The 15,061-nt window shown below is 44.6% G+C and overlaps 1 protein-coding gene across 2 annotated transcripts in view; it reads right to left on the reverse strand.

The window, feature by feature from the left end:
* Positions 1-11,657, reverse strand: part of KCNJ15 (potassium voltage-gated channel subfamily J member 15) — a 69,552-nt gene extending 57,895 nt beyond the window's left edge. Inside the window, exons 1-2 of one of the 2 annotated variants that reach the window (XM_018555146.1) lie at positions 11,629-11,657; positions 4,127-4,434 (exon numbers count right to left, since the gene is read on the reverse strand). The gene's annotated coding sequence lies outside the window, so the exon portion shown is untranslated. The remainder of the gene's footprint in view (positions 1-4,126; positions 4,435-11,628) is intronic. The other variant, XM_018555147.1, reaches the window with a different exon arrangement.
* Positions 11,658-15,061: the final 3,404 nt, after the last annotated feature.

Consider the following 15,061-nt stretch of genomic DNA (forward strand, 5'->3'; position numbering starts at 1 on the left):
ATACTTATCATTTTGGCACTTTGCTGCTCCTCAGGCCGCTGCAGGTGTTCCGTAGATCCAGGTGTGTGAATAACCGCTCCTCCCACTGCGCACTATAGTTGCTGTACATCACTGCATGATAGGGGTTGGCTACCTCAGCAGTCCAGCTGTGGTGGAACTACAAATCCCTTCATGCCTCTGCGAATCATGCCTGTAGCTGTCAGAGTCTTGCAGTGCCTCATGGGACTCAACAGCTGGAGTGCTGAGATTGCCTACCCCTGCTCTAGGATGTATGAGGTGGCAGGAGGAACCACGATGGGCTCAAGGGTAGTGCTTTCGCCACACAGGGCTGGGGGGCAGCAAAGCGGTGGTGTTTTAAAAAAATGACCTATCTGTGGAAAGGTAAGTATATGTCAGGGGTAGGCAACCCTGTGCTGACAGCCCTGCCACAATACCCAAACAGTGACCACAGCTGATTGGCTGCGGTAAGCTCGACAATCGCGGAAAAGTAGCTCATACAACATTTTCAGCTGCGAGCGTTCCACAATTTTTTCACGTGAACGGTTGCCAAAATGGCCATTTTACTGGCCACCGTATTAACAAGTAATGACACTGACTTACATGTTTTGAATAGATTGCATGAACGCAAGCCAAAATGCACACTAAGAGGTGAAGGGTTTGGAGAAGGCCGGAGAAGTGACCAATCAAGGACAACATAGCTGAACGGGAAAGTGAGCTGAATTGGAGAATGTTTCCAGTTCAGCTATGTTGTCCTAGATTGTTCACATCTCCTGTCTTCTCCAAACTCTTCACCCTTTTGTGAATAATTCTGATAACAGTGTATAGAACATGATGAATCAGGGACCTTAGACAGCTGCAGCAGAGGGGGAGAGAGTAGGGTTGCCACCTTTTCTTCCATCGAAACCCGAACACTCTAGTGACGCAGAGAAATGTTTTTGGGAGAATGAGCTGCGCCTTATTTGTATGTAAATAGAATCAACCATTAATATGTAAATATCACAGTTGACACTATTTTCAGTGGGGAGGCCTGTGGCCCCTATCTCAATTTTGGTTGCCCCTGTCTGCCTGACATCTTGTGTCCGGGTTTCAGCTGCCATGAAACCCAGACACAGCATTCAAAACCCGAACTGTCCGGGTGAATCCTGGACAGGTGGCAACCCTAGGACAGAGGCTCCAGGGACAGGTCTAAGAGCAAGCCAGCTCTGAGAATCAGGTGAGTATAACCTTTATAATTGACCCAAAAATGAGCAGTTAACCCTTTCAGTGCATGGGGTAGCCCCACTGCAAGGGTCAATGTTTAATACATGGGGTAGCCCCACTGCAAGGGTTAAGAAAATTGTATATCAGGTGAGCATATCTTCTGTATTCTGGCACTTAGACCAAAATCCGCAGTTAACCCATGCAGTGTTGGGGTAGCCTCATGGGTTACTTTTTTTTTTGTTATCCAGAGTCCTGCTTTAAAAGGTAAAGACACGCAGTCATCGATTTACATTTTTACTTTGTAATTCTGGTAGCAGGTAATTGAATTTGCCTCTGAGTGTTTTGTTTATGTGTTTACAACCCCGGTATGATTCTTAGGAATTGTAAAGGACCTTGTACACGACAGACATGCACACACCTTCAATTCAACTCTATGCCAGGAAATCGATCACCTTTAAATGATAACTGATTTATTCTATTTTGACAACTGAAATGAATCCCTCCTGAGAAGAGTCACTGAAGGGGGAAGTATGATCACCTTGTGTAAATACATGCAGTCCATATAGTCAACTTACTCCTACAAGTTTACAGCTTTGGAGGTCAAACCTCTTTTCCTTCAGACGCATAGATTGTTATTTGCAATGACTTTAAAATGAATAACTTTAAAGTGACACTAAAAAGGAGTTACATCTTAAAAATGCATGCAGGTACCTTAACTATTAACAAAAATGTATCTTATTTGTGTATCACTCGGCTGTAGATCCTCAGATCATCTCTGAATTGGTGCTGACACTGTCCTTCCTTCTGGAGGGTGGCTACTTTTCTTCCCCATGGTCCCTGTGTGTGTTGTAACGTACAATCTCAATACAAGTTAGTAAACTAAACTTGAGATTGTAGTCCATCACAGGAGCGAGAAGGAAGGACAGTGTCAGCACCAATTCAGAGATGATTTGAGAATCTACAGCCATGTGATACACAAATAAGATACATTTTTGTTAATAATTAAGGCATTTGAATACATTTTTAAGATTTAACTCGTGAGTTTAGAGTCACTTTAATATCAATGCACATGACAATGGAGCGATGTTTGTGCAAAAGAGGTTTGACCTCTACACACAAAAAGGCTTCTTTACATTAAAAGCTTTGAAAATGTATTTTACAGGAGCTAGTTCTACTCAAATCAATAGATTGCTTTGTTAAAAAGGCTACATGAGCTTGCTAATGCACAAAATTGAACCAGCTACTAATATTTATAAGGAATTACAATGTAGATTGTTTGTCCAGTCAATGTCTGAGTGTCTCAAGAGCTCCGGAAGGGTTTTCTCTGTCTCTGAGCAAATTAGATCAAGATTTATATTTAATTTTTTCTAACTCTTCCCCAGTTGTCAGTTTATAGCTCTAAAACACAAGTGACAAATGACTATAGAATTCAAGAGCTGGTCTGCCCAATCCAGGGCCAGCCTGTCCTATCCACCATCACCTTGTGTAAATACATACAGTCCATATAGTCAACTTGCTGCTACTAGTTTACAGCTTTGGAGGTCAAATCTCTCTTCCTTCAGGCACATAGATTGCCTCCCTAGTTATTTGCAATGACTTTAAAATGAATAACTTTAAAGTGACACTAAACTCAGGATCTAAACCTTAAAAATACATTCAAGTACCCTAACAAAAATGTATCTTATTTGTGTATCACTCGGCTGCAGATCCTCAAATCATCTCTGAATTATTGCTGACACTGTCCTTCCTTCTGGAGGGTGGCTACTTTTATTCCCCATGGTCCCTGTGTGTGTTGTAAAGTAGCCACCACTCCAAGCTCACTCCTGTGATGGACTACAATCTCATGTTTAGTTTACTAGTTTGTAATGAGATTGTAGTCCATTATGGGAGTGAGCTTGGAGTGGTGTCTACTTTGCAACACACACAGGGACCATGGGGAACAAAAGAAGCCACCCTCCAGAAGGAAGGACAGTGTCAGCACCAATTCAGAGATGATTGGAGGATCTACAGCTGAGTGATACACAAATAAGATACAGTGACAACAACCAGAGAAAACCTCAATTGTTAGGTGTCGGCCGTCATATTGAAGGAGCTCTGGTATCCCGGCTCCTGGGATTTGTCAAGTCCTGGTTATGAGGATTCAGTTTTTTTTACTTTCTCTTTCGGTTAAATTTGAGACACTTTTTTTTTTCCTAAACCTGACTGAGGTTCTTAGGCAATGCTGTACTGCCGTACTATAAACCTCCCTATGCAGGTAAGGGTTGTCTTAGGATCCTCTAGTAGAATCAACCCATATTATTTATCAATGTTTTCACCCAACATTCACACGCCTTCCACCCAAGATTCAATTAGAAGTTGTTTTTAACATGCCCATACAAGTGCAAAACTCATTTTACGACTGGTACCTATATCCATTACGGGTCACGGTGACTTCCCCGCCAGGTAGTCGTCCCGCTAAACATTATTCTGGCTGCATGGAAGATGCAATAGTTTGTCCTGCCCGGTTGGAGTGCGTATGCAACTCTTCCAATGAATTTTCCCCCATCCCTGCACGACACGGACTGATGTCACCTAGATGTGACAGTCACCTCTTACACCCAAAGCACGAACTAGAGAGAGTCTGTTTCCTTTCCACGTCGGGCAATTGTTACAAAATTGTTAAAAGTTACATTTTTTAAAAAAAGTTTTCAAAAATTGGCAACTTTTTACAATTTACAAACTCGATGGCGCGGCTGTGCATGCGTGTGTACAAAATAAGAGCGTTTACCAAACAATTAAGAGTGTCAACAGATGGAATGTTATTACTGTTTCTACTTTGTTACTTTCTGTTGATACTCAGTATAAAAAAAAGGAAGTGGCAGCGTCTACAGAAGCCAACACAAGGCGATTAAACGTAAAAAATCTGCAAAGTGGAATGACACCTTACCTGGTGCTGAGCTCAGAGTACACAGGCGGTGCGGCCACGTTAAGCCATGACTTGCAGAAGGAGCCTTTTTTTTTTGGTAAATTGTAAACACAGCTGAGGTTGGAACACCGCTCGCCTCTCCTTTGGTACACCCAGTAACAAGTTTGCTCTAGCCTGGGAAGTGAAGTACCTGATTTTATGAAGTGGAATCTGAGAAGACTTCCAGTGATGTCAGCAGCTTGTCTCAAGACAGAGCCCCAGCCCTGCACATGTTGTGTGGCATGGTAGTGCAATCAACACCCAGCAGCGGAGGACTGACACACACACACCTGGCTGGAAGGAAATAGCTGGACTAGGAATGTGGGTGATCTGAGCTGCTCTGCAACCTCTTGTAACTATTTCATGACCAAGACAAACTCCACTGTTGTTTTTTTTTGCCTATCAAAGCAGCAGCTTGCTCCTGTTAATGAATGGCTAAAGTCCATGAAATCATTAATACATCATTAAATGTGTTTTTTAAAGCAAGCAGCTGGATGTCATTTGGTGTCAATCACTTGCAGCCCCTGTACAGCAGTGCTCACACTGGGGGAGGGAGAAGCAGCACAAGGAACCAATTAGTACACAAGCTGAACTCTAGGCATGTATTAATGATGTATGCCTGTGCAATAGGGACCTTAGATTGTATGCTCCTTGGGGGCAGGGACTGATGTGAATGTGCATGTAAAGTATAATAAGTAAATCAAATTTGTAATCAGTTATATATTATTAAAAGAGAACTATGGGGTAAGTGTTTTTCCTCATAGTTCTCTTTAGAGTCACGGGAGGACATAAACTAGCATCCTCCTGTGACCCAAACCTCAGTATATAGCGGGCTACTGCCGGCAATATACCGAGAGCGCAGCAGCCGGGACGGATCCCGGCAATACTGTTGAGATCCACCTAGCTGCGTGAGTGACAGCTGGCTCTGCCTATCTAGAGGCAGAGCCAGCTGTGCCCACCCCCTCCCCTGTCTGTCCCTCCAGTCAGCGCTGGAGGATCGTAGAGGGGAGGGGGGAATCCCTGCGGGGAGCGGTGACTGACAGTCACCACTCACTACAGGGAGACGATCGGGAAGTGAGCGGATCGGTGCATGTTTCTGCTCACTTTCCGATCTATAGAGCCGACCTGTGACAGCTTCTTTGTCACAGGTCGGCTCTAACTATGAAGATGCGTGGAAATCACTCACCTCATAGTTCTCCTTTAAATCTATAATTTATAAGGTTGAACTTGATGGCCCTGTGTCTTTATTCAACCTCAAATACTATGTAACTATGTCACTTTTTTTTTTTAATGCAAGCAGTGTAAGTATCTGAGTGTGACATGGTATCAGCCACTTGCAGTCCCTGTGCAGCAGAGCTCACACTGGGGGAGTGAAAAGTAGCCGATCAGTTCACAAGCTAAACTCCAGTCAGATATAAAAGACTAAAATGAATGCAGTTCTGTATTCATTAATAAATCATTCATTTTATTTGTTAAATGAAAGCAGTGTAAGTAGCCGAATGTGACCTGGTATCAGTCTCTTGAGGCCCCTCTATGTAAGAGGAAAACGCAGTACAAATAGCCAATCAGGTTATGTCCCGATAAAAATGCATGCTGATAGGAGGAGAGAGGCCAGCGACAGAAAGATGAGCTCATCACTGTGCTGCATCTCTTTTCACTGTCCAGTCACAGGCTGGGGGCGGGTCCAGGAGGACCTGGGCTCAGAGGAAGTGGGTTGAATAATGCTGGCTGTCCTTTAGGGCCCGGTCACACCCTATCCAGTGCGTTCCGGTGCGGTTTGCACCCGGAATGCACTGGATCATATAGATCAAGCCGGGCAGCCTTCCCGGGCGGGAGGGGGCGTGTCAGTGACATTCATCTCAATGGCACTGCAGACACCCCTCCCCCTGGGCAAGTGGCACCTCACCCCTCGTATACGTAGGGGAAAAATACACAAAGCCGGGGTTTTCATGGTGACAGAGACTGAATATAAACTACATAATTATAACAAAAATGTAAAAAAAATTATAATCAAATGTTTTTATTGCTAGATATATATATTTAGAAATCATAAAAGTAAAAAAACAGTGTCCTTCATGATATGTGAGCAGCCTAGTATGCACCAACTATGTAACACACAACAGAAATGATAGTCCTTTTGGGGTCTGTTTCCAATCCACAGATATTCTTTAGAATTTCAGGACGTATCGCAGGTAATTGTATTTGTCGTGCGAATCCGGTTATACGTATTCTCAACGCCTTTCGATGGTATTTGCTTCCCCTGGAGAAAGGCTACGACATATTCTACTAACAATATAAACTGGAAAAATACTTCATAAATCTCTGCATCACAATGCATTGAGTAACCATAACAACATATCATATATTCCTCATGTATTTAATTCTGAGCCTGCTTACGTCATGAAGCACAGAGACACCGAGACCAGGCGTCCTGCGTAGCCCACACTGGGGGGGAGGCCAAAGGAGGGATAGAGCTTTAAACAAGGATGTCATCAGCACACCAGCACGACAAAGTGTGCTGATGACATCCTTGTTTAAACTTCTATTGTGTGCGGCGCCATCCGTGGTCATTTTCGAGCACCCATAAACCCATTGGGATTTCCGCCAGGGGCGTATCTGCCGCGAGGCAAACAAGGCATTTGCCTGGAGCGGCAGATTCGCAGAGAGCGGCACCCCGAATCCGCTAAGGAGTGCTACAAGATTCATGGACACAGGCGTATTGGATGGCGATTTGTCAATAAAGGACTTTTTGCTTCAAAACTTTTGGTGTGCTGGTGACATTTCTTTCTAGCACCCAGACCAGGACGCAGCAAGGGAACCAGTCCAAAGTATCTAAAAACAGCACACAGTATACCATTGACCTTGCACATCAACACAAGACTGTCATAGACACAAAGTGAGAGAGGGAATTGTTTGGGAAAGTGTTAGTTCAGTGGTCAGGTTGAGGTGGGATAAGCTTTCCTGAAGAGATGAGTCTTTAGGGATCGCCTAAAGGCAATCAGAGTAAGAGATAGACATACAGGTTGGGGTAGGGAATTCCAAAGGATAGTTGAGGAGGGAGTTAGAGAGCAGGAGGTCAATGTATAAAATATTTAATGATCGAACACAAATGGTAACATCTGTGATCTATATAATTCCATTAATGAAATGGTAGTGAAGAATTTGTCTGACCCATATAAAGGGGAAGGAAGCCCCTTCCACACAAATATATGAAAATGCCCTCAAGGCTAAGAACTGGTCCAGGGCAGGTAGCAACTGCAAGGAGAGATTCTTTTTCCCCCGGAGATAGATTTTAAATGTTGTAACTTGTAATTGTTACTATAATGCTATAATCTTTTTTTCTAGAATAAGTGGGTGCAGTGGCGTAACAATCGCAATAGCGACCCAGGGGCCCGGCCAGGACACCCCTGATGCCGTGCGGGCCGCCTCGGTCGCTATGGCATCTCATGCTGCTGGCTGTCACTGGCAGCTGTGAAGAGGAACTCGTTGCTGTTCAGATCACTGACACAGCCACTGCTGAGTCACTCTGAGCCAGCAGCGGCGGTGGAGGAGGCTGGACCCGGCAGTGGAGGAGGCTGGACCCGGCAGTGGAGGAGGAGGCGGGGCCTGGGGTCGGCAGCAGATGAGGAGGCGGGGCCCGGTGACGGAGGATGAAGCAGGCCGGCGACAGAGGAGGTGGCGGGGCCCATCTTCAACATTGGAGGAAGAGGAGGCGGACAGGTAAGTAGTGTAACCAGCCCACCTGAGACCCTGCAGAACCCACCATAGAGAGTCACCCAAAGGTGGGCTGTGTGGGATCTCAAGTGGGCTCTGCAAGGGGTGTAACTAGAAATCACAGGGCCCCATACAAACTTTTGCTATGGGGCCCTGTGATTTCTAGTTACATCCCTGAGTAGGTTTAGCCCTAAGAGAGTCAGAGTCAGGTTAATACATAGTAGTCATAAAGTACCCCTATGGAGCTGCAGGTGTAAGGGGGGCATAACAGGTGCAGTCCAGATCCAAACGACGGGTTAGGTTAATACAGAAAACAGAAAGGGAAAGGTTGCGATGGTCGATTGGTGGAGACGGAGGGGGGATCAGGCTGGACGGCATAGGATAGGTGGGCTAACTTTGGTTGGAGGAGATTAGGGGAAGTCTTTTTAGAATCAAACAGGTAGGAAGGTATTTTGTGGTGGAAGAGCAAGGGGAGAAAGTCCCACTCACCCTCCCATTAGAAAATACGGGTTGGTAGCTGTTTCTGATAGTTACTTGCCACCAGTGTGGCCCAAGAGAAGGGATACATGAGTTTTAGCCAGAGTTGGGGTGAGTGCTGGTTTATCTGGGTATTCAAACTCTGCATTTGCATTGGCCAGTGGTGTTTTTTGTTTTAGGTCTCTATTTCGGAGGGGCAGATCCCTGGCAGTGCATCATTTCTACAATCAAGGAAGGAAAAGAGACAGAATTTATGGAGCTGGAGATGGAGTTGCAACTGGGATTGAATAGCTTCAGTAGCCGGGAGGAGTATTGAGGAGAATTTATGGGCGTACCAACTGGGGCTCTGGTTAGTACATTGTTATGGGGTAGTGATAGATCCCTCTGTAAAAGGGGGTGGTGTTTCCCCCCCAGTTTTAATTTGTTGCACTCCATGATAAGGGTTATTTGGAATAGTTTAAGGCTGGTGTCACTAAATGGTAGACCATGGTCTGGACACGGACCAAACGGTGGTTCTGTGTAGACTGCGACCGCCAACCAGCACTGGTTATGGTTGGCTGACAGTGGATACAGCCATCAAGTTCCAGCCATAACCCCGTGCAGGCCCCCCTCAGCTTCAGTCAATGTTTGCTAAGATCGCTGGCATCCTAGCAACCAATGTTGTCAGGAAGGGCCTGCTCTAGAGCCACCCAGATCACTTGTATTAGGCTGCTATTGTGCGCCCTCCCTCCCTGTACCCCCCACCATGGTTTTCAGGGCCCCTGCTCCTCTAGGTGACTGGGGACCATGGCAGACAGTGTAAAGATGCAGAACGGAAGCAGACCAGGGAATGTCTGTCCCCTGTCTGCTCTGTGCTGAATGAAGCAGGGAGCGCTGGGCTCTCAGCACTTCCTGCTACAGAGCTGTCACGAACGTGGCTGAAGTGCCGGGTAAATAGATGATCACGCACATTCCTGTGTTTGATCATCTGTATTGGAGGGCAGGAGAGACATCAGGGGTCTAATAGACTCATACAAAGAACCTGTCACCTCCAAATGCTGTCACATGGGGGTTTGTTATCCCCTTTGTGATAGCAAAAGTAAAGTGGAATAATAAAATAGATACAAATTTAAAAAAATTACATTAAAAGGTGATAAAAAGTTAAAAAAATGATTCAATAAATAAAAACTAAAAGTTAAAAGGTGATCAAAATAAGTAAAAAATAATAAAATAAATAAAAATCTAAAAATTAAAAGGTGCTTAAGAGTAAAGAAAAGAATTCAATAAATAAAAATGTAAAAAAGGTGATAAAAAAATGTTACAATAATAAAATAAATAAAATGTAAAAATGATAAAGGTTAAAAAAAGTAAAAAATTATAAAATAAAAATAATTTAAAACCAACCCTGCCGCCTCCACCATCTGATTTGAATGAACACATGCAAGCAAGGCATGCACGTGTATGTAAACGGGAAGGGAGCAGCGCATCAGCACTCTGCCTGGGAACACACACCAGCAGCTGTCGGTTGTAGTGCAGCTGCTGGTGTGAATGTAGCCTAAATGGCGGACTGTGAGTTTGTGGTTCAATAAAATTGAATATTCTGTAAAACTTTGCAGCATTAAAGGGCCTCTGATGTATTATGAGAGATGATGGCGCAGCGCAAATTCATTTTTTACTACTGAAAAGTACAAACGCTTTGCACTAAAGAAGATGTATTTTAGAATCTTTGTAGGTACATAGTGAATATGACACATTTATCATTATCGGTGCCGATACCAAGTATTTGGGGGAGAATAAGTACTCGCCCAAGTGCACTGATACCTTCCCCGATACCGGAACTTCCGGTCAGAGGGAGATTTCCTCTGACCGGCAGTGATGTAGGGGAACATGGAGCCAGCTTCCTGGGCAATCAGGAAGCCGGGTGGCGAGTAATGACTCGTCTCCCGGGTTCCTGATTGGCCCGGGATGCCGGCTCCATGCTGATTGGCTGGGAAGCCGGCTTCCCAGCCAAGCAGCAGTGAGCCGCCTCCTTGCTGATTGGCTGGGAAGCCATAGTGACTGGCTATAGTGACTGTAGCTGTCCAGCTGACATTTGTCTGGAGATGGAAAAGAATAACCAAAGCATTCGTACAATAAAGGATACATAGGGGTTGATTTATAAACATTTTGCAGGGGCATTCACCTTGAATATCTCTAAACAATAATTCTGTGCGTATATATGTACAAATTAATGTTCTTTCAATTTTTTTTTCTTTACAAAAGCAACCAGTTCCAATTGTTCTGCATGTAATGCCACATTATGACCACTAGTTAGTGCTAAAGGAGCACAGGAAATAAGTATTAATTTTCTCTGCTCCTCTGCTCCATCTAGTGGTCATAATGTGATATTACATAGCCATAGATTCCAACCGAAAAGAAAATATATCAAGAACATTCGCTTTGGCTCTGTCTGCACAGAACGGACATTTGCCGATATTCTCAGGGTGAACAGCTCTGAAAAGTGTTCATAAACCAACCCCAAAGCATCAAAGTATCAGTGTTCATTTAGGCAATACACCTGCCAACTCTTAGTTATTTAACCCCTATGCCTTGCAGCTCTTTTACAGATTGGGCATTCTACAAAACAATGAAGATAAAACAATTAGAGTGCTGGTGTTGTGAGGTTTTGTGGGAATTGCATTTTATTCAATAAAAGGAAAGGTACTGATAAACAGATTAGTGGGATTGGTAAGCTTATCATTAAAACTGAATTCCGGGATAAGTAAATATTGTCCTAATACAAGAGTCCTGTGTATTCTTCCTGAAATCTTGGTGTCCATTATGTATTTCCTCTAGATCTGTGCAGTAATCCAGTGTGACACTTGGAGCTTCCTTTAATAAAGACCGGTCACTGCTGATCTCTCTCCTTGTGCAAGGTGACTGGTCTTGTCTCCGCCCCCTCCTGTAGTCTTCTGCTGGCAGCCTGCTGTAGGAGGGGTCTGCTGGGTCCCTCCCACAGATCTGCTCTCTGCACAGTCTTTGTGCAACACAGCGATGATGTCACCACCAATTTAACAAGGTAATATTTGGGTTTCAAAAGGTGTTTGGGGCATACAAAGTGGATTTATATCCTTTTTGGCTATAGAGGAACATTTTTAAATGAACAATTTTGTTCCTAGGGCTCAGCTTAAAAATTTGACAGGTACAAGCGTATGAAATTTCCATCTGCCAAGCACCACAATGCCAGCACCAGCGGGCCTACCCGCTACATCACAGCTAATTAGTCAATATGCTAAATACTGTATGTATATGTATATATATATATATATACACACACACACACACATACACACATGAACATAGGTATATACAAGGACAGCGTGCATGCAAATTAGCTGTAATGAAGAAGATGGGGCCTTGCAACACATCAGCCTTTGATGGCCCATCTCTCCTGTTATGGAATAAAATAGCAATGTTAGGACTTCACAATGCTCCTGCACTATATGATGTGCCTGCAGATGAGCCTTAGGGCCGCCACTGACGTTAGATAACAGCATCTCAATCCCTGATCCAAATAGGGTTGCCACCTTTTCTTGAAGCGAAACCCGAACACTCATTCATATGTAAATATCACAGTTGGGACTATTTTCAGTGGGCAGCTAGTAGCCCCTATCTTAATGTGAATCCTGGACAGGCAGCAACCCTAGATCCAAAGCATATGGGGCACCAGATGACTGAGGCATCTTATGGGGAGAAGCAAACTGACATGTGACACTTCTAGGCATTCATTACCTCTTATATAGATCACAGTACCCCCTTTGACAATACTTTCATCTGCTTTTCTCTCCAGAAGGCCAGAGCCATTTTGTTCAGGCGTCATCCCAGGTCACCATCTAATTCCTGGACTGAGATGCTCAGAGGTGGCACAATCATGTGGATTCCGGTGCCCATGCGGTTCTTGGCTGTGTTCACAAATGTCTGATCTGACACAGATCAGCCCCTGCTGCAGCCTCTCACCTTGTGACTTCCTACAGAGTTACTATGTTTCAGTCTGTTTGCTGCGGGAGAGGAGACTGAGGACAGGCTTCCTCCTGCCTGCAGCAGACTGATGACCTAATTTCAGACTGGGCAAAGTCACCTGACTGGAGCTTGAAGATTGATTTATAATGATAAAATTGAATTTCCGGGAGGGCTAGGCAGGGCTAGGCATATTCTGGCCGCAGTTTGCCCACCTCTGGTCTACGGTGTCCTTTCAACAGCGCAATGAAGCAGCTCCCTCAGTTAGCCAGCTGTTGAATATTAATGAGCAGAGCCAAGAGCCTGAGTTTATCTGATAACCAAATGCCGTGCAGTGTTTTCAGAATGGTGGCCTGATACTGCAGCTGATAAGCGTGTTTGTGTAACCTTGTAATGCATACCTTGGCTTGTAATACCTATAGCCGGTGCTGCTCGTTCCCATACTACCCACTGCTAAAACTGCAAACAAAGAGTCTTAATCCAGACACAACACCGCACCGGCTACTGTGACATTGTAATATTTACACCTACACATTATACAGTCTGCTTGTGGGAAAACGTGCTAATAAACAACCTGTTTTTATTACCCCTGCAGCTAAAATTAGACACCAACGTAAATTGGCATCAGACATCATAGTGACTGTTTTACCTGCCAGTTTGTGAATCTGCTCAGCCAGCTTTGTGATTTAGCCCTTCCCCACCAGACAACAATCCCCTGAGAACATCTGTGAAAGTTCGTTCTGTGCAGAGGTAAAAAATGAACATTCTGAGAATATTTTCTTTTCAGGTGGAATCTATGGTCATGTTATATCACAACATGGCCACTAGATGGAGCCGATGAGCTAAGAAAGAATATTCTTATTTCCTATGTCCTCTGTGTGACCTTTTGTGCAACAGCAGCACAGCTTGGTCTAGAACCTTGGTTCTCAACTTGTGGGCCGTGACCCAAAAGTGGGTCGTGACCCCGTGTTCAGTGGGTCGCTGCATGTCTTCCACTTTTCTAGGCAAAAGGCTCCCCAGCCTCCCTCTAGTGCAGCACTGTCCATTCTCACACCGAACAGCCATTCAAAATATTCTGCCCGGCACTGAGTGCCAACTTGGGGTGGGCTGGTGGTATGGCCGTGAGGGAGCCCCATCCATATGTGCATTGGTTACAGCTCCCTTGCATGTCCTGAGGGGTTCCTGGACTGGAGTGACATCACATTCTGGCTCCCGACACCTCTATAGGTGCACATGGGATGGATGGAGCTCCGTCACAGCACAGCAGCTCACACTGCCGTGCATTCCATTGCAGTGCAACTTAGGTTGCGACTTAATGACCGAGGACAAATGTGGGTCCTGAGGTTACACAGGTTGAGAACCACTGGTCTAGAACACACCCCCAGGCTGCTGATTGGGCAGCAGCACACTGATGAAGGCATCCCTCTGCTTACTCTGCAGAGCCTGTTTGGTTCTCAGTGCTGGCCTTGCACACCACACTGTAGTTTGAGTGTACCTACAGCCAACATTTTATTTATAAAGCGCTGATACTAGTAACATAATCATTTTTTTATAGTTTGTTCCGTATGGAGTAGGGAATTGTTAATTGTTTCACTTTTGCTGCCTGTGTCCCATTGGGGTAGCATTCCCCTCACTGCCACTTCCAATGACACAAATATTGGAGTTTCTATCACTCAATGGTAACCGGGGGGGAAATAAAAAGGGTAAATCCATTGGCAGATTATAATAAGGGCAAATATGGCAACTGCCTGAGGCACAGGATTCCTGGGGGGGCCCTAAAGAGGGGGGGGGGTGCTAAAAAAAATGTTCAGCACTTCAAAGCTCTGCATAAAGGTTTCCTTTTGTATATAAATATCTAACAATAAACTTCTCTTGTTTGCTCCCTTCATTGGAAGCTGTTTTTATATACAGTATCTGTTCAATAGGTGCTAAAAAGAAATCTGTTGATCGTGCCACAAATCCAGTGAGCTTGTCACTTCCTGTGCTCTCTGCATTACTTTCATCCTTGCCCAGTTTTAATTTGTGAACTATAGAACACCTCACCGTTATGTTATAAAGAAGAGGCGAGTGATAGGTGTTCTATAGTGTTGCCCTAGGGTGATACAGAATGGTGAGTGAGTGTTGTCACCACTACGTTACAGAGAAAATATATAATTTGCATTTATATTATAAAAAAGTATATACATACAACTTGGTATGCATATAGTAAGGGGGAAGGGGGACAGGCTCAACTGGTAGTGGCAGTGGTACCACAAAAACCGTAGACAAGACAGGGACATCCAGGAACAGTGCAAGCAGGTTTGTCTGACACTTTTCTTCTGGCACCCAGCAGCAGAGAGAGAGAGAGCCCTGAGCATCAGTCAGCTCACATATACAGAATATAAAGGCTTGTGGACAGCTGAGACTAATAATGAGGTTTGGCTACCAGGTAAAATGTGGATCTAGGGATAGAGGCATCATCCCACCCAATGCTCTACAAAGCATTGTAGAGCATTTGGAGATACATCACAGTAATGCAGCTTTAGGCACCAGTTACATGGGACATCCAGACAAGGGATTGCAGCACCACTTGTTGATTCATTTAGTCCTTTTCAATGCATGTACATATTGGAAGGCACTGACTGACAGGTTTGCACTTGAAGAAAAGTGCCGGACAAACCTGCTTCCACTGTTCCTGGATGTCCCTGTCTTGTGTATTGTTTTACTTCTACCACTGCCACTACTAGTTGAGTCTGCCCCCCTTACTATATG

Source organism: Nanorana parkeri, unplaced genomic scaffold, assembly GCF_000935625.1.
Source record: "Nanorana parkeri isolate BGI_ZX_2015 unplaced genomic scaffold, ASM93562v1 scaffold186, whole genome shotgun sequence".
NCBI classification, from domain to species: domain Eukaryota; kingdom Metazoa; phylum Chordata; class Amphibia; order Anura; family Dicroglossidae; genus Nanorana; species Nanorana parkeri.